The sequence below is a fragment of the Leptodactylus fuscus genome, unplaced genomic scaffold (assembly GCF_031893055.1).
Source record: "Leptodactylus fuscus isolate aLepFus1 unplaced genomic scaffold, aLepFus1.hap2 HAP2_SCAFFOLD_123, whole genome shotgun sequence".
In the NCBI taxonomy this organism is placed as follows: domain Eukaryota; kingdom Metazoa; phylum Chordata; class Amphibia; order Anura; family Leptodactylidae; genus Leptodactylus; species Leptodactylus fuscus.
Window position 1 is genome coordinate 186,024 of NW_027440066.1, and position 12,576 is coordinate 198,599.

Sequence of the window (12,576 nt, forward strand, 5' to 3'; positions counted from 1 at the left end):
TTTTCATTTGATCCGGACCATACTGATGGTCCGTGCACCCAGTCCAGCTGATATTGTGTGTAGCTGGACTGGTGCGGGATGCCGCACTCCTGCAGGAAGTATACTGAGGCGGTGATGCAGGATAAATAATTAAAAACAGCAACTCTTCTGGTTCTCCTCTTTATCCCACGCACGTTCAGGGAGATCCCTTGTATGCGAGTGGCCATTTCAGGGGACAAAGAAGAAATCCAAACGTACAGTTCATATTAACATCTTTTCCCACGTCAGGGTACTCACAGCTCTTCGCTCCCGGGGACGGGGGCGTATTCTTCCTCCGGGCGGGCCGATGACAGCTGGTTCGGGTCCGGGGACGTGGAGAACTGACCGCAGACGGCCCCCACACGGGCCATCACGTTGGGGTAATAGTGCTCGCTCCCGGGAGAGCTAAAGGAGAGAGGGGAAAGAGGCAACTGCCACTGGGCATTTAACTCGGGCTCGCTCCCACCAGGGTCCAGATTCTCGGAGAGGACGTCCAGGACGCCCACCACCTCCTCTAGGCTCACCAGGGAGCCTTCCTCGGGAGGCGGCTGACCGCAGGGTAGCTCTTCCGACACATCAGGGGTTCCAGCTCCTCCAGAAGTGGATGCCACCACTGGCACCACCACCTCCTCGGGAGCCTTCCCCCCCGACTCGTCTTTCGACCCGCCCTTTTTGGTCCTTTTTGGACGCTCTCCTATTAATTTTTCCTTTTCCGCTACCAAAAGAAGCTTGTCCGCCCAGTCGCGGCGTTTATCCGCATCATTCGAATGCTTGCCCGCAGCCCTGCCCGCAGTCCTACCGAGCTTGTCCGCACCCTTTTGCGACTTTTTTTGTCGCCTCCTCTCTGCCGCAGAGAGCACAGGTTTAAAGCCTCCAGGGACCTCTCCCAGCGTCCCTGCCCCTCTCTCCTTGTCCGCTCCAGTCTCCATCCCCACATCGGCCTCTATGTCCGTCTCGTCACCTTTATCCGGTGTTACGTCTGGATCTTGATCTTCAGCACCTGACGTGGGCTCCAGGGATACGTTGTCCTCCTGATCCGAGGCCTCGAAGGGTCGCTCATCGAATTCACAGCCTCCGTACTGTTCCTCCTCATCACCTGCGCCTCTACGAATTTTACAATCCCTGTAGGTATGGTCAGTCTTTTGACAGAAATTGCACTTTTTTGGTAATGGGCACCCTTTAAAATCGTGGTGGGGGCTGCCGCAGTTCCTACACTTACTGTTGCATTTATCAGGTTTGTGCCCATACTTGCCACACTTCCTGCAGAAGTCCGGCATCCCATTAAAAAAGAGGTCGCCATTCGCGGTTCCGAGTCTGAAGCGTGCTGGGGGCAAGACCGGTCTGTCGTGGTCGTCTTTGCGTATTCCCACCATGTATTTGCGCTTACAAGTCCAGACACCGCATTCATTGACGATTCTCCCTCTGGGCTCTACGTCATTAAAAAAGTACTTGACGAATGCATCAGCTTCAGGATCTGCAATAAAAGGTGAATAAATTTTAACTGTTAGTAACTCTTTATCGTCAAGATGTTTCTTTATAATGATGTTCTCCTTTGCCAACTCTTTATGTATTTTTTTAACCCTATTGAGGGCTGCCTTGTATATCACATCATCCGCAAAAGTGACATCGTAATCCCCTCGCCTGGGATAGTCTTGCACCGCAAGAAGGCAGCCCTTCTGGGTTCCGATTCGTTTCGCAACAATCTCTTCGATCACATACTTTACATTATTTCTCTTGTCGCCACAGTTGAGGGACACTCTCAACGTGTTCTTTAACCTAGCCCACTCTGGGACGTAGGTTAAGTCCGCCATCTTGGTATGGCGGTTTCACAAAGACCTTGTCCGCAAATCGCAGGCTTGTCTTTCGCAATGTTCCTCTACTGACCAGGGGCCGAGTAGAGAACTGCTGGGGGGATCGATTCTCGTTCCTCTCAGGACTAAGCCTCCCCCCCTATAGCAGCAGGTGGGTGAAGTCCGGGCAATGAACCCGGACGATCCCACCAGGCCGAGGGGGAGGGTACCTAAGAGGACCTGTAGCACTGGTTTGGACCAAATAACTTGCCACTGAGCAGACAAATCACTTGATCTTTGCCAGAAGGCCGAGAAGCGATGGCAAGCGCTCGGCACCTGTTCTGGCGCCCTTCCGTGTTCACTGTGCACCGCTCAAGGTGTGCACCATGCTGCTGCAGCCCTATTTTGGTTTTTTTTTTGTTTTTTTTTCCTTTCCCTTAATGAAGTAGAAATCAATTAGCTTGTGCAGGTTTTCCCTACCTGCCACCAAAAGTGAAAAAAAAGAAAAGAAAAACTTTTGTGCAAGGCAAAGTGACATGTGCAAATGTTATCTTGTGACGCCAGCGGATTTTGCCGAATTTTGCGAATCTGCATAAACCACTCCCACCGTTTGACCACACCCATTCAAGTGTCCGGTCAAGTGCAAGTTCAGAAATAAATTTATGCCCAAAAATTTTAAAAGAATTCAATGCATTTAAAATTGAATAAAATGGCAGCAAATCAGACACTTTGCAGCAGTAATGTCATTTGCAATCAATCAATCAATCAATCAATCAAAGAAAATAATTAATGAAGTACCTTTCAGGTAGAGTCAGTCACAGCATCAGGCCACGTCCAACTGTCAATTTTCTCTTTGCTAGCTTGCCAGGTGCAGCAATCTTCTCTGTTGGTCGGTCAGTCCTCTGTCTCTTTCTTTCAACTGAATTGGAAAGGGGTGCACCGATCCTGGAAGTAATGCAATACCAGGTCAATGCGTGGAGTGGACAGAGCAAGCTCCGATTCCAGCTCCCTGTTCTAAAAATCCATTTAATATATGGTCCCCAGATAGGGGACGTATCAGATATTAAACTGATAAGAACAGATTTTTTTTTTTTAAGTTGGTTTCCCCCAGAGGGGGAATCTTTTTATTGAATATTTAAAAATTCCATTACAACATCTTTCAATAAATAAACACCAACTTTACACAGAATAAACATAGTTATATTAAAAGAAAGGATCTGATGGCGATAAAATCATATGATAGCACCCCATTCCCTTAAAAACCATTTGCGCAATAAGAGAGGCCGATATTTTTGATCTAAAAGATAATAATTATACATCTCGCTAAAAGACAGTCTAAGAACATCCTCAATAGTTAAAAGTTCTTGTTTGTACACTAAAATGTTCCGCGCCGCCCACAAAGCAAATTTCACTGAGTTAAAAATCTTCCAGGCCATCATGCGATTTGTCCTGTTTGGGCACTCCAGACATCCGTAGATAACCATGTCCTTTGAAAGTCCAGTAATGGAGGTAATTTTGGTTAAAAGGGGCAGAATGCGAGTCCATAACATTGTAGCAAAGCAGCAGGTCCATAAAATATGTTCTGAGTCCTCTTGCCCTCCGCATCCTGCCCTGGGACATTCTGGAGATGTTGTAAGTCCTCTACGGTGCTGGAATGCCCGGCCCGGAAGACATCCGTGGGCGGCGCTCCATGCGATGTCTTTCTGTCGATTAGGAATAAAATTAGCGCTTGTCATTTTCCATATTTTTAAACATTTTTCCTCTCTAAAATTTTTAACTGGGGCACATAAAATTCGAGACTGTAAAACCTGTAAAACTTTCCTGCTATTCCTAAGATCATTTACGCTAAAACTTACTAGATTATAAGAGGACACTATTTTATCTAAAATTTTGTACTGTTCAGGCTGATTAAAAGCATACGGTGCACTTAAAACCAGCTGACGCCACCCGTGCCTCCTCATAAAAAACCCCGTAAAATAACGTAAAAAGTATGCATGATAATGATCTTTAAAGGAAGAATTAAAAACATAGCAGAAATATTTTATATACAGAAAAGTTTTAAAATCTGGCACTCCTTTACCACCCTTTAGTTTGGGTTTTGTCACCACCTCACGGCTTAGTCTCTCCATTCTCGATCCCCAGAAGAAAATAAAAACCGCACGTATAATTTTTTGTAGTTTCTTTTCCGGGGGAGGAAACACCAAACTAAGATACAATAAAATAGGTAAAAGCACCATCTTAATAATTAAAACCTTTCCTTCCAATGATAAGTTTCTCAAATTCCACATACAAATCTTTTGATTTATTTTTTGCGCCACCAGATCCCAACTATAAAAACCGTTATTAATTTCATCAAAGTAGACCCCTAAAATTCGTACCGGGCTCGACTCAGGGACAGGTACTTCATTTAAAACCATATTTCCGATATTTAAAACGCTGCATTTATTAAAATTGACTTTAAAACCTGACGCCTGGCAGAAGTATTCCGTCTGTCTTAAAGACCTTTGCAGCGAAGGGGTGTCCCTACATAAAATTGCCACATCGTCCATATAGCCTAGGACTTTGGCTTCCAAACCCCCCCCACCTGGCAGGGGGACTCCGCGCACCATTTTGTCTTTTCGCAACATGTTTAAAAGTGGCTCGATCGCACAAATAAATAATAACGGGGATAAGGGACACCCCTGTTTCACACCGGATTTTAAAAGCACGCCCTGAGTCTTAAAACCATTGACTAAAATTTTACTTGTACAGTCATGGTAAAATGCTCTCATTGAATTAATAAAAAACCTCGGCATGCCCATTCTCTCTAAAACTTTAAAAAGGTAAAAGTGAGATATTCTATCATAAGCCTTTTCAAAATCGAGAGATAAAACTGCTAGTGTATTTTTTCTGTCTTTTGTGTAACATATCACGTCTTTTAATAAATTTAAAGAATCCCACGAACTCCTCCCGGGGACCCCACATACCTGATTACTATGTATGACTTTTCCAATTACCGTTTTCAGCCTATTCGCACAGAGCTTTGCAAGAATTTTATAATCACAGTTCAGGAGCGTTATAGGACGCCAATTTTTGATTTCGTTCTTGTTTCCTTTTTTGAAGAGTAGCGACACTATCCCTTTCCTCCAGGACCCCGGGAGGATTTTCTGCGTAAAAACTTCAGAGAATAATTTAAACAGGTCATCCTTTAAAATTCCATAAAAAGTAACGTAAAATTCTATGGGCATGCCGTCTGAGCCCGGTACTTTCCCTTTTTTAAAACTTCGGATAGTATCTAAAATCTCACTTTCCACAATATCCTGTTTTAAAAAAGTTTTGGAGATAGGGTCTAAAAATAAATCAATTTCTTTTAAAGTATCTTCTAAAAAATTAAAATCCACCTGCTTTTCATTAAAAAGATCCACATAAAAATCGTATGTCTTTTGTAACATACCCTGGATCCCTGTTTCGCCCTCCAACTCCTCCATCTGTGAACGTTTATTATTGATTTTTTTAAAAAAATATCTAGAACAGGTTTCGTTTTCATCCAAGTGCTGTACCTTGGATCTAAAAATAATTTCCTTACCCTTTTTTTCTAGGCACTTTGCAATTTCTGCTTTCACCTCATATATTTCTTTATCTACACGGATTCCATGGTTTTTGAATTTAATAAGAGTCTGCAAACGGGTATTTAAAATTTTATAAAACTCACGTTTTTCTTTTGCCTTCCTTTTCCCCACCTGTACGAAAAAATTTTTTATCCGCACTTTCATTGATTCCCACCATTGGATTATGGAGCCTGTCACGGGTCTTCCCCGTCTGCACCTCTTATAAAAGACAATAAAATCAGATAAAACCTGTGGATCTGATAAAAGGGAGATGTTTAACTTCCATGTACCTTTAACAGTATTCATAGGACCTTCAGCTTTAATTTTAAAACATAAAACCTTATGATCCGATAAAACGTTATTAAAAGGCTGGCAATAAAATGGCTCTAGAGAATAAGAACAGAATATAAAATCAATGCGCGATTTGCAGTTAGAATTACCCCATGTCATACCGGCTTCCTCAGGTTCGTTGGGATTGCATTTTTTATAGACATCCTGTAAATTAAAATCAATAAGAACATTTTTTAAAAGCCCCGAGCTTTTATCATAATTCACTGAGGATGCCCTAGAGAGTCTACGTTCACCTTTTAAAATGCAATTAAAATCACCTGCTATAACTAAAGGAGCCGAATTATCAATAAATAACGGTAAAATTTCTAACATTTCTATCCTCTTTTTCCTATCCGTAGAACCATAAAAATTTAAAAACTGCCATTTTTGCCCATTAATACGTACTTTCACCAATAAAATTCTGCCAGGTAAAATTTCATTAATATCATCAATTAAAACATCCCCCTTAAAAAGAATCGCCACTCCACCTGAACTTGGTTCATTGGAACCTGACCACACAGAAGGTCCATACGTCCAATCCTTCTTGTATTTTTCGTAGTTCGCTTGGTGCGGTATACAGCACTCCTGTAAAAAGAAGACTGTGGCCAACAAAGTAGATAAAAAATCTAAAACCGTCACTCTTCGCCTCTTTGAGTGGATGCTCCTCACGTTAAAAGAGGCGCCTTGTAATTCAGCCATTATTTTTTATAAAAGAAGAATTTTTTCAAAGTAGAGTATCATCCTCAGGGTGCTTCAAAGGGATTCTTCACCCCCAGAGCCCCCCTCAATTTCCACTTCGCTCCACTCGGAGCGGACTGTCTCAAGCGTGCTCAGAGAGGAGACGGGGGACCCTGGCGAGGCGACATTCGCCCCCCTCTCCAGCAGACCCCCCACCAAACCAGAGGCACTGTATGGTTCAAGATAAATATTAGAGCTATCAACGTTAATAAGGTTCCCTTCCGGGAGTAAAGCTGGGTCGGTTTCCGGAACAGTGAGTAGTTCGTCGTCGGGAGCGTCTCCCCCCGGCTCCAGGACTGGAGGGGGATGGAGGGCTTCCCTACCAACGATTTGGACCGCATCAGGGGGTTGCGCTGGGACTCGCTCCACATATGCAGAGGAGACACCCGGCTGTTCCCCAACTACTGCACCTGCATATGAAACGCCCACTTTTTTCCTTACGGAGCCACCTGGGTCCCCGCTCTGAGAACCTACCACTTTGGCAGAAACCTTTCTTGCAGGGGGGTCAGCCTCATCCGGAGTCTCCTCCTCAGAAGCTTCCCCCTCCTGCTGCTCACCACTTCTCCTCCTTTGCCTCTTTTTCTTTTTTTTCCGCTCTCGGGGTCCGCTGGTGTCCATACCGTCTGATTCACGGCTGGAGCCCTGCTCTCCACCCATCTCCTCCCTTACAGTCTGGGATCTGGTCACCTGCGCAGCACTATGACCTGGGAGCCCTGAGGGCCTTACCTCCTCACGCCGCACTTCACCCGGACCTTCAATCTCAGGCACTTGATCCTCCGGACGATCTCCAGGTTCCGGGATGTCACTCAGAAGACCTCTGCAGATCTCCTCGTTCTCCGCCACCTTTCCGGCTTCCCTTACAGGACAGTCACGATATAAATGAGTGGTTAAAAAGCAATAACTACATCTTTTGCCCATAGTGCACTCATCTTGCTCATGATCCTGACTTCCGCATTTTCTGCACTTACTGTGGCAAAATTCTTTGTAATGTCCATAGTGCCTACAAATGCGGCAATAGGGAGGCATGCCTGTGTAGAAAAAGTCCCCCACAAAGTCCCCAAACTTGAATCTGGCTGGGGGGATTTCAAAACCAGCTGGGTGTAGTATATTTCTCCTGCAGGCTACTTGGAACCTCCATTTAGAGGTCCAGACACCCTCGTCATTCAAGATCCGGTTTAAAAACTTCACTTTGGGGAAAAATTTTTCTAAATAAGTTGTAATTTCCAGTTGTCTGGCTAAAGGACAGTACATCTTTACAACAATGTTTTTGACCAATTCTAGCTCATGTCCAAAAATAACCATATGTGCCAGTCTTGGATCATCATCTGCAACAACAAGCAGCTTAGAGAGGACAGATCTATGAATACCTTCTCCTGTAAAGGTTACATCGTAGATGCCAGATTTCGGATAATCTTGAATCGCCAAAATTTCATGCTTCATCACGTTGAACACGTCTTTTAGGATCGTCTGCACCAAGATCTTCATGGTGAAGGAGGGTCTCCGCACTTCCGCCACGCAGAATCGTACTGTATTCGCCACCCGGGCAAAAGCCGGGATCTTATCCGGACCCAGTTCCTGATCCATCGTATTGGCAGTAGCGATCTGTATCTAGGGACACAAATCGATCACGCTTCCTCCTGTCAGGCTGCCGCCCTCCAGGAGTCGATCGCGACTCGTTATTGGGGGCTAAGCCCCCCTCCAATAGCAGCAAGCAGGGCCCACAAGATTCACAAGAAATTAGAACCTGTGGGACACCTGCAAGGCCGAAGGGGGGGTACCCCAATACCTCACTTGGTACGACTAGACAAGTTAGACCTGCACTTGGTCGTAGCCATAAGGCCGAGAAGCGATGGCAAGCGCTCGGCACCTGTTCTGGCGCCCTTCCGTGTTCACTGTGCACCGCTCAAGGTGTGCACCATGCTGCTGCAGCCCTATTTTGGTTTTTTTTTTGTTTTTTTTTCCTTTCCCTTAATGAAGTAGAAATCAATTAGCTTGTGCAGGTTTTCCCTACCTGCCACCAAAAGTGAAAAAAAAGAAAAGAAAAACTTTTGTGCAAGGCAAAGTGACATGTGCAAATGTTATCTTGTGACGCCAGCGGATTTTGCCGAATTTTGCGAATCTGCATAAACCACTCCCACCGTTTGACCACACCCATTCAAGTGTCCGGTCAAGTGCAAGTTCAGAAATAAATTTATGCCCAAAAATTTTAAAAGAATTCAATGCATTTAAAATTGAATAAAATGGCAGCAAATCAGACACTTTGCAGCAGTAATGTCATTTGCAATCAATCAATCAATCAATCAAAGAAAATAATTAATGAAGTACCTTTCAGGTAGAGTCAGTCACAGCATCAGGCCACGTCCAACTGTCAATTTTCTCTTTGCTAGCTTGCCAGGTGCAGCAATCTTCTCTGTTGGTCGGTCAGTCCTCTGTCTCTTTCTTTCAACTGAATTGGAAAGGGGTGCACCGATCCTGGAAGTAATGCAATACCAGGTCAATGCGTGGAGTGGACAGAGCAAGCTCCGATTCCAGCTCCCTGTTCTAAAAATCCATTTAATATATGGTCCCCAGATAGGGGACGTATCAGATATTAAACTGATAAGAACAGATACTACACTTGATCTTAGCCATAAGGCCGAGAAGCGATGGCAAGCGCTCGGCACCTGTTCTGGCGCCCTTCCGTGTTCACTGTGCACCGCTCAAGGTGTGCACCATGCTGCTGCAGCCCTATTTTGGTTTTTTTTTTGTTTTTTTTTCCTTTCCCTTAATGAAGTAGAAATCAATTAGCTTGTGCAGGTTTTCCCTACCTGCCACCAAAAGTGAAAAAAAAGAAAAGAAAAACTTTTGTGCAAGGCAAAGTGACATGTGCAAATGTTATCTTGTGACGCCAGCGGATTTTGCCGAATTTTGCGAATCTGCATAAACCACTCCCACCGTTTGACCACACCCATTCAAGTGTCCGGTCAAGTGCAAGTTCAGAAATAAATTTATGCCCAAAAATTTTAAAAGAATTCAATGCATTTAAAATTGAATAAAATGGCAGCAAATCAGACACTTTGCAGCAGTAATGTCATTTGCAATCAATCAATCAATCAATCAAAGAAAATAATTAATGAAGTACCTTTCAGGTAGAGTCAGTCACAGCATCAGGCCACGTCCAACTGTCAATTTTCTCTTTGCTAGCTTGCCAGGTGCAGCAATCTTCTCTGTTGGTCGGTCAGTCCTCTGTCTCTTTCTTTCAACTGAATTGGAAAGGGGTGCACCGATCCTGGAAGTAATGCAATACCAGGTCAATGCGTGGAGTGGACAGAGCAAGCTCCGATTCCAGCTCCCTGTTCTAAAAATCCATTTAATATATGGTCCCCAGATAGGGGACGTATCAGATATTAAACTGATAAGAACAGATTTTTTAATTTTTTATTAAAAGTATTCACGATACACAGTTTGTAAATAAAGAAACAGCAAACCACTGTACAAAACTTTGGAAAAATAACATATGTCATGAAAGTCAAATACTTCAGTTAAACATTAAATTCCATGTTTTAAACCTCCACACCTTATTGGCTTTATTATGTCCCAGTTTTTTGCAGTCATTCAAATAGTAAACATACATATCGGCTAGTGCCATTCTTATACACTCTTTTTCGCTAATGTAGTCCTTTTTGTACACAAGAATATTGCGGCACTTCCACAAGGACAGTTTAAGACAGTTTATGAGCGTCCACATCACTCTTTGGTTCTCATTGCTCAGTCCAGTACTTAGTCCATAGAGAACCACGTCATGGTCTAGAGTGCGCAACCCTGTCAAAAACTTCAAAAGTTCACCAATGCTCTGCCAAACGGATCTGGAGAAGTGACAATTCCAGAATAAATGCAAAACCGTTTCGCTCTGTCCGCAAGATAGTCTGGGACACAGAGAGGTATTGCTCCTACGCCGTGCATGTTGAAAAGCCCGCACTGGCATTGCCTCATGTACTGCTAACCAGGCTAAGTCCCGCAACTCATGTCCCAGGTAAGTCTCATGCACGTTTTCCCAAATTTTTTGACTCCGCTGGTATGAAAAGTTTTTAACCGGCTCCAAGGTTTCCTGCTTGTCCAGGACTGTCCAGATCTTTTTTGGGACACTTAATATGGATTCCTCCAGGTCTTTCAGGCCGTAAGTATGGATTGTTCTTTCCAGCTCATCGTACCATCTGGGACGCGACATGGCTGTCGGGGTTGACAAAGGGATTTTAAGCCATCCGTACTTTCTGAAGATGGTTCCGGCTCCGTACTTAAGAAAAAGACTCCAATCGGATTTTGTTTGTAAGCTTCTAAAACAAAGAGAGAAGTAGTTAATGCTGAGTATTTTTCTTACATTTGGTAGTCCACGGCCTCCTTTTTTTCGCCCTTTATAGCATTTTTCACGTCCGACTTTTTCGTGGCTGGAGCTCCAGAAAAATTTGCATATGGTCCTCTGCAGAGTTTTTAGGATGCCTGCTGGAGGGAAGAATACTGTATTTATATATAGAAGAATCGGTATCAATACAGATTTTATCACGAGCAGTTTGCCTTCCATGGACAACTTTCTCATTTGCCAGAAAGTGACTTTTTTCTCTATTTTCTCCCTGGCCAGTTGCCAGCTCTCTTCACCATTATTCTCCGCATTGAAGATCACCCCTAGGATTTTAACCTTCTCACCTTGGATCTTTAGATTCGGTATGGTGACATTGCTCCAATCCCCTATGGTAAAGCATTCGGACTTGGTTAAGTTTAGTTTGAAGCCAGAGGCCTGACAGAAGCATTCAGTTAAGAAAAGCGCTCTCCTAAGTGATGGTTCAGACTCGCAAAAAATGGTGACGTCATCCATGTACGCTTTTACCTTATTCTGCGCACCGCCACCACCAGGCAGCGGCGTCCCCCTCATCACCTTATCGGCTCTCAACGTTGTTAAAAAAGGCTCAATGGCGCACACGAAGAGGATCGGGGACAGAGGACATCCCTGCTTCACACCAGATCTTAGAGTTACTGGTCCTGAAAGATAACCATTTATAATGATTTTACTGTATGCATTTTCGTACAATAAGGCGACCCTTTTAGTGAACTGGTCAGGGAAGCCCATTTCCGCCAGTACTCTCCATAAGAAAGCATGGGACACTCGATCAAAGGCTTTCATAAAGTCGAGATTCAGTAGAGCTACTTTTTGCTTTCTTTCGAGCGTGTACCAGATTGCATCTCTGGTTACGTTTAAATTTGCATAAATCCCCCTTCTTGGTACTGCACAGACTTGGTCTGTGTGTATTGTTTTTTCCAGTACACTCTTAACACGGTTCACCAGGATTTTTGCATACACTTTGTAGTCTGAGTTAAGAAGTGTTATAGGTCTCCAATTCTCTAAATGTTCTCTATTACCTTTTTTGTGCAATAAGACTACAGCACCTTCCCTCCAGGTCCCAGGCAATGCCTGCGCTTCCATGGCCTCTGAAAAAACACAAAATAAGTCCTCTTTTAAGGCGTCATAGAACTCAAGATAAAAATCAATAGGGAGACCGTCAGTCCCTGGCGTCTTTCCAGGTTTTAAACTTTTTATAGCGTAAGTCATTTCCTGCGGTGTAAGTTTACTTAATAAGATTGGGTGTTCTTCCTCTGTAAGCTTCATTTTGATAGTTTTTAAAACATCTTTTAGGAAAAACTGGTCTATCTGCTTGGTGTCAAAGAGATTTTGATAATATTCCCTCGCCTTCTTCAATATGCCCTCCAGGTCGCATGCTCCTTCTAATTTTTCTATGGGTACCTTTTTTTCTTGTTGTTTTTTAAAGAAAAAGCGGGTGCATTTTTCATTTTCCTCCAAATTTTCAACCTTTGCTGAAAAGATAATCTCCTTCCCCCTCTCTTCAATGGCAGTCTGTATGTGTTTCTTTACAGATTTTATCACCTCCTCCATTTCTACTCCAGCGTTCTGTAATTGTGTTGCTGTTTGCAGCTGTAACAACAGATTTTTATATTTTTCTTTTTTTTTCCTGGCTACTGCTCTCCCCATACGGCAAAAAAAGTTTTTTATACGACTTTTAGCATACTCCCACCATATCAGGCTAGTTTTGAAAAATCTCTTTTTATACTGCAGGTTTCTATAA

General features: G+C 43.6%; 1 non-coding gene and 2 pseudogenes across 1 annotated transcript; all 3 read right to left on the reverse strand.

The window, feature by feature from the left end:
* Positions 1-2,737: 2,737 nt before the first annotated feature.
* On the reverse strand, positions 2,738-2,909 carry LOC142186917 (U2 spliceosomal RNA; annotated as a pseudogene).
* A 6,010-nt stretch (positions 2,910-8,919) lies between these two features.
* LOC142186866 (U2 spliceosomal RNA) lies at positions 8,920-9,110 on the reverse strand. The gene has a single exon (XR_012712363.1). It is a non-coding gene; the product is annotated as a U2 spliceosomal RNA (small nuclear RNA).
* A 605-nt stretch (positions 9,111-9,715) lies between these two features.
* On the reverse strand, positions 9,716-9,893 carry LOC142186889 (U2 spliceosomal RNA; annotated as a pseudogene).
* Positions 9,894-12,576: the final 2,683 nt, after the last annotated feature.